Source organism: Mastomys coucha, chromosome X (genome assembly GCF_008632895.1).
Source record: "Mastomys coucha isolate ucsf_1 chromosome X, UCSF_Mcou_1, whole genome shotgun sequence".
NCBI classification, from domain to species: Eukaryota; Metazoa; Chordata; class Mammalia; order Rodentia; family Muridae; genus Mastomys; species Mastomys coucha.
Genome location: NC_045030.1, coordinates 82166467 through 82175683, shown reverse-complemented (window position 1 = coordinate 82175683; position 9217 = coordinate 82166467).

Below are 9217 nucleotides of genomic sequence, written 5' to 3'. Positions count from 1 at the left end.
AGAGTTTAATCAGGGTTGTGTATGTGATTGTAAGTTTGGAACTGTCCATCATAGCCTAGTGGGTTTACCAGTGGCTACATAACGAGATACCATGCCTCTTTCTTTCCTAAAATCTGCTTATTGTCAAGAGATCAGTAGTATGTGTTAGGGTCTAATGGATCTTTTCTGCCTTCATAGCTGACTATTATTAGTGGCTAACTTCTGTGGCCACAGTACCAGTATGCACAACTCTTGTTAATTCATACTTCCCAAGCCTGTGGTCTGCTTAGAAGACTTTGGTGACCTTACCCCTATCTTGTGACTATTATGTGTTTTCTATCCTCTCTTCCACAATGTTTGTTGAACCTTACTTAACCCAGAGGTGTAAAAGTCTTTTCATGGGCTGAGTTCTCAATCATCCTTTATTCCCAGTTTCTTGTACAGCCTTAGGCCTTTACTTTTATCTCTATTCATTACGTGGAGAGTCTTTCCTCTTTAAAGCTGACATTAGCCTTTGCCTGTAAATTTGGACATAATAAATATCGATAGATATTCAAGGCATGATTTGGTGCTATATCAATTCAGCTGAGTAGTCATCTTAGATACTTTATACCTTAGAAATGAGAACTCTTATTATGTGATGTATTTCACATAGCAAATGAAATGACAATTACCATCTTATAAGAGAATGGCTTTTCCTTGTGTTTAGATTTATGAAAATATTGATGTCTTTAGCTTTAACAGCTTGAAGTAACTCATCCTCTATTTTTCATATACTTCACACATGGGTAATTCAAAGGAATTTTTTCTAAGCTTTAAAGCAATCAAGGTGGGTCTTGAAATTCTTTAACCTGTCGCTATAGAAAGTGGTTCCAGCCTTCAAATGTCGTTTTTTAAGAATTTATTTAAATTGAAATCATACTTGCTAACATCGAGCTGAGAACTCTAACAGGGCCCCAATACCTAGACAAATAACTATATATAACTAATGACAGCTGAGAGACGCCTAATTACTCATCCAATATCAAATGGTCAGCTCTGAAAACATATACACACAAGGAAAACTTAATAGATTCAGCAGGTTGTATTTAAATATATTTATCTGTTATCGTTTATGTTACAATAATAATAAAAAACATGAATTAGAGAGGTTATCAGGGAATAGAAATGGGAGGATTTGGAAGGAGAGGATGAGGGAAGAGATTGAGAAAGAAATGGGAAAGGGGAAATGATGTCATTATATTTCAGTTAAAATTAAAAAAAAATTAATTTAGGTCATAATCTAACATATCCTGACTAACTGCTATATATTTGACAGTTTTAATATCTAATATATACAGGGCTGTGGTAACTCTATTATTTTGTGTAGAATAATGGAAATGATAATTAGCTTCATCTTCCTTCAAATATTATCAAGGGAGATTCATTATCACTAGTAACTATCTATTTGAGTATGAGTTATGAGGTAGTAATGACTATAATTTCTATTAACTTTACAAATGACTGTAATTTGCTTTTAGATTCATTACATAAGTATTATTACATTTAAAAATAAACAATTATACATTATTATCTTTTTTCATTTTCTACTTGAACTCTATTCTTTGAAATAAATACAAGAAATAAATAGTGGGGCATGTTAACAATGTGGTGTTACAGGGTGAACTGAGGTTTTTCTGCCATACTGAAATAGTTTGGATTTAGGTCAGAGTAAAGCAATCTGTGCATGTTGCCCTTCATTAATAATTAATACAGGAAAAGTTATAACATCACTAGGGCAAGAAAAGGGGAAATTTTCTTAATATAAGCCAAGATACTATTTAGTTAGAAACAAGGTCAAACTCAAGGTACATGAATAAAAGAAAAGTGTGGCACAGATGGGAATATGTGAAAGGAAATTGACCCTTTCAAGACAAGATATGAATAATTTAATGTTTTAGTTAGAATGAAAGAGTAGAAACTATTAGCTGTTTCAAACCCCCTCACCAGTACACTTCTTCACAAAATCAGTAATAATTGGGGAGATAAAAATATTTACATACTTATAACTAAAGTAATATATTTGCAAGACTTAAGAAGCCAAGTTGATTTCCCTAGGTAAGGATGATAATCAGAGACACTGATACAATTGAAAGCACAGAGAGGTATGTTCAGTGATAGAAGACTAGGAAAAGTTAATGGAGGAAATTAAAAGAATCTATGAGGGCTCTAGAGATGGTTCAGTGGTTAAGAGTACTGAATGCTCTTCTAGAGGTTCTGAATTCAATCCCCAGCAACCACATGGTAGCTCACAACCAGCTGTAATGAGATCTGGTGCCCTATTCTGGTATGTCTGAAGTCAGTGTACTCATATAAATAAAAATTAATAAGAAAATTAAAAATGAGAGAATCCATGAGCAGCCTACTCATATCCTTTATTGTGACTCTCAATCAACCAGGAAATATGATATTTCTCTGGGTTAAGAATAGGAAATATTTAGGAGACTGCTGACATTAATTTCTTATACCTAGTCATTCATATTTGGGTTGGGGACAATCATATGATTTATTAATGATCTTGTAGTTTTGCAGAACTAATTTATTCATTGTGGTCTAATGAGGCTACAAAATATAAATCCCAGGAAGCTGTCTATCTGAAGCTGAAACCTTTCTGCTATATCAAATTATTAACATAGATTTTACTTTATTGGCATTACTAGTTGGTGTATGTTCTTACAATTGGCATTATCAGAATTCTAAAAAATGCAAGCTTTGATAAGATGTTAATTTGTGGTAGAAGTAAAGCATTCCAAAGTTAAATGTGGTATGTTCTCTGGTTCTAAGATCATATGTTCTCTATCCTGAAACTGCTGGTATAGTACTTTGGGCTCTGATATGAGATACTACTCTTGTCAAGCACATTATCATATACAGTAAAAAGTCCATAAAAACAAGGTCCACTGGCAGAATGATGATGAACTTAAAGAAAAATCAATTTTGCTCACTTATTTTCACATTTTGGAAGCAGTTGATACTTAATAATTACTTGAGTCTAATACAGAAATGTCATTTTCTATTTATACATATTTTGTGGAACATTTTGTTCTATCATATAGTGTTTGATATATATGTATATGATATCATATAGTATTTGATATATCATATTTATTTTATACTACAAAATTCTAAAAGGAAGATATGCACCACTTTTATTGCAATAGAAACACCTTCTATTTTTATCTACCAGTATACTTTTGTAAAACTTTGTCAAATAGTATGTTTCTGAAACCTAAATTTTTTGATTAACACTGAATTATTTTAGTTCTTCACTTAGCTAAAGTAATTTCCACTATATTCTAGTTGTTTATGTTTTTTCTTACATTAAATTTCTTTTTTATTTATAAAATTATTTATTATTGTATGTGCCCATGTTTATGTGGTGGGATGCCATGCTCTATATATGGAGGTCAGTGGATAACTTGCAAGAGACTGTTCTCTACTCCCACTATGTGAGATCCCAAGATTGAACATAGGCCATTAAGCTTGTTGGTAAGAACTATTACCCACTGGCATGTCATCCTGTCCCCAAACTTTATTCACTGTCTCTTCTCTATCCCTTTAATTTCTTGAAATTTCAACTTAATATTGACAAGTAGAGAAAGAAAAGGAGGAGGAATGGTATCAATCTTCTTTTTTTATTTTTTTTAATCTTTTTTTAAAGTTCAGTCATCATTGCCCTCCCAGTCCACCCTCTGACTGTTTCTCATGCCATACCTCCTTCCCGTTCTCCAACAGGATGTCCTCACTGTCCCCACTCACACACCACTAGACTTCCCAATGCCCTGAGCCCTCAAGTCTCCCTAGGGTTAGATGCTTCTTCTCTCACTGGGGCCAGAACAGGCAGTCCTCTGCTGTATATGTGGGGGAACCTCATATCAGCTAGTGTATGCCCCCTGGTTAGTAGCTCAGATCTCATTATACTGAAAAGCTTCTGTATGGCAAAGGACATAGCCAATAGGACAAATTGGCAATCTACAGATGCAGAAAATGTCTTCATTAACCCCATATCTTGTAGAGGAATAATATCCAAAATATATAAATTTGATATTGGCTGTTGATTTGCTGTACATTGCTTTTATTATGCTTAGGAATGGGACTTGAATTCCTGATCTCACCAACACTTTTAACATGAAGGGGTGTTGTATTTTGTTAAATGCTTTTTTGGCATCTAATGAGATGATAATGTGATATTTTTCTTTGAATTTGTTTATATCGTGGATTATGATATTGGAATTTCTTATATTGAACCAAACTTGCATCCCTGGGATGAAGCCTACTTAATGGTGGTAAATGATGGTTTTGATGTGTTCTTGGATTAGATTTGCAAGAATTTTATTGAGCATTTTTGCATCAATATTCATAAGTGCATTTGGTCTGAAGTTCTCTTTTTTGTTAGGTCCTGTGTGGTTTAGGTATCAGAGTAATTGTGGCTTTGTAGATTGAATTAGGTAGTGTTCCTTCTGTTTCTATTTTATGGAATAGTTTAAGGAGTGTTGGTGTTAGCTCTTTTTCGAAGGTCTGGTAAAATTCTCACTAAAGCCATCTGACCCTATGCTTAATGAAGTGATATGGGCCTTATTACATATTTTACCTGCTCTTGATCTTACTTTGGTATGTGGTATTGGTATCTGTCTAGAAAGTCATCCATTTCTTTTATATTTTCCAGTTTTGTTGAGTAAAAACTTTTGTAGTAGGATCTGATTTTTTTTAAATTCCTCAGTTTCTGTTATGTCTTACTTTTTATTTCTGATTTTGTTAATTTAGATATTGTCTCAGGGCCCTTTAGTTAGTTTGGCTAGGAGTTTATCTATCTTGTTGGTTTTCTCACAAAACCAGCCTTTGGTTTTGTTGATTCTTTGTATCATTCTCTTTGTTTACATTTGGTTGGTTTCAGCTTTTGTTTTAGAACTCTGAGGTGTGCTATTAATTTTCTAGTGTAGAATCTCTAATTTCTTTACAAGAGCTTTCATTTTATCACAAAAGTTTAGGTATGGTGACCTGATAGAATGCATGAGATTATTTCAATCTTTTTGTTATCTGTTGAGGCTTGTTTGTTTGTTTTGTTTTGTTTGTTTTTTTTTCTGGTTATATTGTCAGTTTTGGAGAAGGTACCATAAGGGTCTAAGAAGTAGGTGCATTCATTTGTTTTAGGATAAAATGTTCTGTAGATGTCTGTTAAATCCATTTGGTTTATAACCTGTATTATTTTCACCACATCACTGTTCAGTTTCTGTTTTAATGACCTGTCCATTAGTGATAGTGTGGTGTTGAAGTCTCCTGTTATTAATTTGTGGAGCTCAATGTGTATTTTCTTCTTTAGTAAATTTTATTTATTTTTTTTTATTTTATTTTTTATTTTTTTTGGTTTTTTGAGACAGGGTTTCTCTGTATAGCCATGGCTGTCCTGGAACTTTTATAATTGTGCATGACCTTGCGTTTGGGGCATTAGCATTCAGAATTGAGACTTTCTCTTGGTTGATTTTTCCTTTGATGAATATGAAGTGTCCTTCCCCATCTCATTTGATAACTTTTGGTTGAAATTCTATTTTATTGGATATTAGGATGGCAACTCCCGCTTCTTCCTTGGTACCATTTGCTTGGAAGACATTTTCCAGCACTTTACTCTCAGGTAATTAGACAGATCTGTCTTTATCACTAAAGTGAGTTTCCTATATGCAGCAAAATTCTAAATCCTGTTAGGGTATCTAGTCTCTTAACTTATTTCTTTTTATTGGGGAATTGAATCTATTGATATTGAAAGATATGAAAGGTAGATGATTGCTAGCTCCTGTTATGTTTGTTGTTGTAGGTGGCATTATGTACATTTGATTCCCTCCTTTTAGCTTTGTTTTGAGATGACTGATATCTTGTTTGTTTGTTCTTTTCCTTTTGGTGTAGGTGCCTTCCTTGTGTTGGAGTTTTCCTTCTATAATCCTCTATAGGGCTGGATTTGTAGATAGATATTGTTTGAATTTGTTTTTGTCCTGGAAAAATTTGGTTTCTCCATCTATGTTGATTTATAATTTTGCTGGGTATAGTAGTCTGGGAGCATTTATGTTTTCTTAGTGTCTGCATGATCTCTGTTCAGGCTCTTCTGGCTTTTACTGTCTCTGTTGAGAATTCTGATAGATCTGCCCTTATATGTTACTTGGCCTTTTTCCTATTACACCTTTTAATGTTCTTTCTTTGTTCTGTGCATTTATTGTTTTGATTATTACATGATGAGAGAATTGTCTTTTCTGGTCCAATCTATTTGGTGTTCTATAAGGCTTCTTTTACATTTACGGCCATCTCTTTTGGTTGGGGAAGTTTTCTTCTATGATTTTGTTGAAGACCTTTTCAGGTCCTTTTTGCTTTCCTCTATCACTATTATTCTTCAATTTGGTCTTTTCATTGTATCCTAGATTTCCTGGATATTTTGGGCTAGGGTTTTTTTTTTTGTTTGTTTTTAATTTTCTTTAACAGTTCTGTCAATATCTTCTAAGGTATCTTTTACACCTGAGATTCTTTCTTCTATCTCCTGTATTCTGTTGATTATGCTTACATCTGCAATTCCTGACTTCTTTCCTAAGTTTTACATTTCAAAGGTTGCCTCCATTTATGATTTCTTTATTGTTTCTTCTTCCACTTTTAGGTCTTGAACCACTTTGTTCAATTACTTCGCCTGTTTGACTGTGTTTTCCTGTATTTATTTAAGGGATGTATTTGTTTCCTCTTTGAGGGCTTCTACCTATTTACCTGTATTTTCCTATATTTCTTTCAGTTATTTATATCCTCCTTAAAGAACTCTATTATCTTCATGAGATAGAATTTTAAGTCAACTTCCTGATTTTCAGGTATTTTCATGTATCCAGGGCTTGCTGTGGTAGAACTGAATTCTGATGATGCTGAAGTATACTGGTCTCTGTTGCTTATGGTATTGTGTTCACCTCTTGTCATCTGGTTATATCTGGTATTAGCTGTTCTGGGTATCTCTGTCTGGAGCCTGACTCCTGTGTCCCTGTGTTGCCACAGGTCTACTGGGGGTCCCTGTGACCCTAGCTGTAGCAGACCTCCTGTAAGGCTTTCATACTCTCGGTTCTTCAGAGTGGCATGTGCACCTGTGACCTGTTGTCCTGGTTGCAGGTGATCTCCTGGGAGGCTTTTAGACTGTTTGGTCTTCAATGGAGCAGTCAAGCTGTTGTTCTGCAGATAGCTGTGCTCCTGGGAGCCTTCAGACTGTTGGGTCTATTGCTCTACAAGCAGAAGAACTTTTTGAAGGCTTTGAGACTGTGGGGTCTTTAGAGAAGCTGCCAAACTGAAAACCTGCCCTCACAGAGTAGAATTTGTGGGTCAGGGAGTCTTTGGATTCTTGGAGTCCCAAGTCGCCAGGCTTGTCAGGTTCCCAACTGATGCAATTGTCCTCGAGGGTCCCTTACCTATTGCCCTGCATGCAGCTGAACTCCAGGGAGGCCTTCAGAGTGTGGCGTCTTCAGAGGAACAGACAAGCTGGTGATCAATGTATCACTTGTAATGGCAGCTCTGTTGAAGAATTATAATATACAACCTATCTGAGTATATCCATATAAAATTGGAATTGAAAATGCAATTCCAGATTCACTTTCAATATTTTAAAATTGCTTGATATTTATGGAGCAAAGACTGGATCAATTTATTTTAAGGACTATCTTTTAAGGAAAATACTCAAAATTGAAACTATTTTCAAAACTGAAAATAAAAACGAAACAAATTGTATTTATAAAACATTTATCCTTTCAGTTACTAAAGATGAAAGCTATTCTCATAAGATAAGAGCTCCAAAATACAAATAATATCTGGATTGTGTTAGAAAAATATGGGTCAAAAAACAGGAAGACATTTTCGAAATGCAGTTTTGTGACACATAGAATATGTTATTGAATTTTTTAATGTAAATTGATTTAATTAATTATTTTGAATATAAAAGCTTACCTAAGGGAAAAATGCAGTATCTACTTTTAGATGTTACCAAAATAGGTATGGAGATATGATAACAAATACACTGAATTGGAACCTTACTGATTACATGTATGCAGATGCTACAAAAACAGGGAAGGCCATAAAAGTAGTTTCATCTTTTTTGAGCCAATTATATTTGAGCTTATCTTTGAAATGTGAAGTAATTCACAGGAATGAAAAGGATAATAGAAGTTTCCAGTAAAGAATACAGAATATGAAAATACAGACAATACAGAGTATTTGGCACAGATTTGACTTTCAGAATGAAAATCAGCAAATCTCAAGTAATCATGCCCAAAAACCATCTAGGGCCTCTAAATTCTTGTTATTTGGGAAAAGAATGAGGTTACAATAACAATTGTCAGTCCTTCTTTTGTTGAAGATAAATCTGATATGACAGGAGTTTCAGAGGGAGTAGGGAAACAAATGAGAAAGCCAAGGGCAATAGATCCTGTGTGGAAAACACATTAGCATTGTCACTGTAATAAGCATATGATCAAACTAACAAATTTAGTAAATTTAACATTAGACATGGAATCAAGTTGGTAGAATTTCATTCTCTCTTTTTTTTGATATTTTCTTTATTTACATGTAAATTTCTCCTTTCCCAGTTTCCCCTCCAAAAAACAAACAAACAAAAACAACAAAAACAAACCCCTGTTGCTTCCCCCCTCCCCATGCCTGCCACCCCACCCTCTCCCACTTTTTGGCCCTGGAATTCCCCTACACTGGGGCAAAGAACCTTCACAGGGCCGAGGTCCTCTCCTCCTATTGATGATCAAATTTGTAATCCTCTACTATACACATGCTGCCAGAATAATCAGACCCACCATGTGCAGTCCGTGGTTGGTGGTAGAGACCCTGGGAGCTCTGAGGGTACTAGTTAGTTCATATTGGTATTCTTCCTAAGGGGCTGCAAACCCCTCAGCTCCATAGGTCCTTTCTCTAACCCCTTAGTTGGGGACAGTGTACTCAGTTCAATGGATGGCTGTGAGCCTCTACATCTGTGTTAGTCAGGTACTGTCAGAGCCTCTCAGGAGACAGCTATATCAGGCTGGCTTGTCCTTCCTTCAGTCTCTGCTCCATAGTTAATCTCTACAACTCCTTCCATGGGTATTTGGTTCCTCCTTTTAAGAATGAATGTAATGTCCACCTTTTGGTCTTCCTTCTTCTTGAGTTTCTTGTGGTTTGTGGGTTGTTCTTCCTATATTCCAAGTCCTGA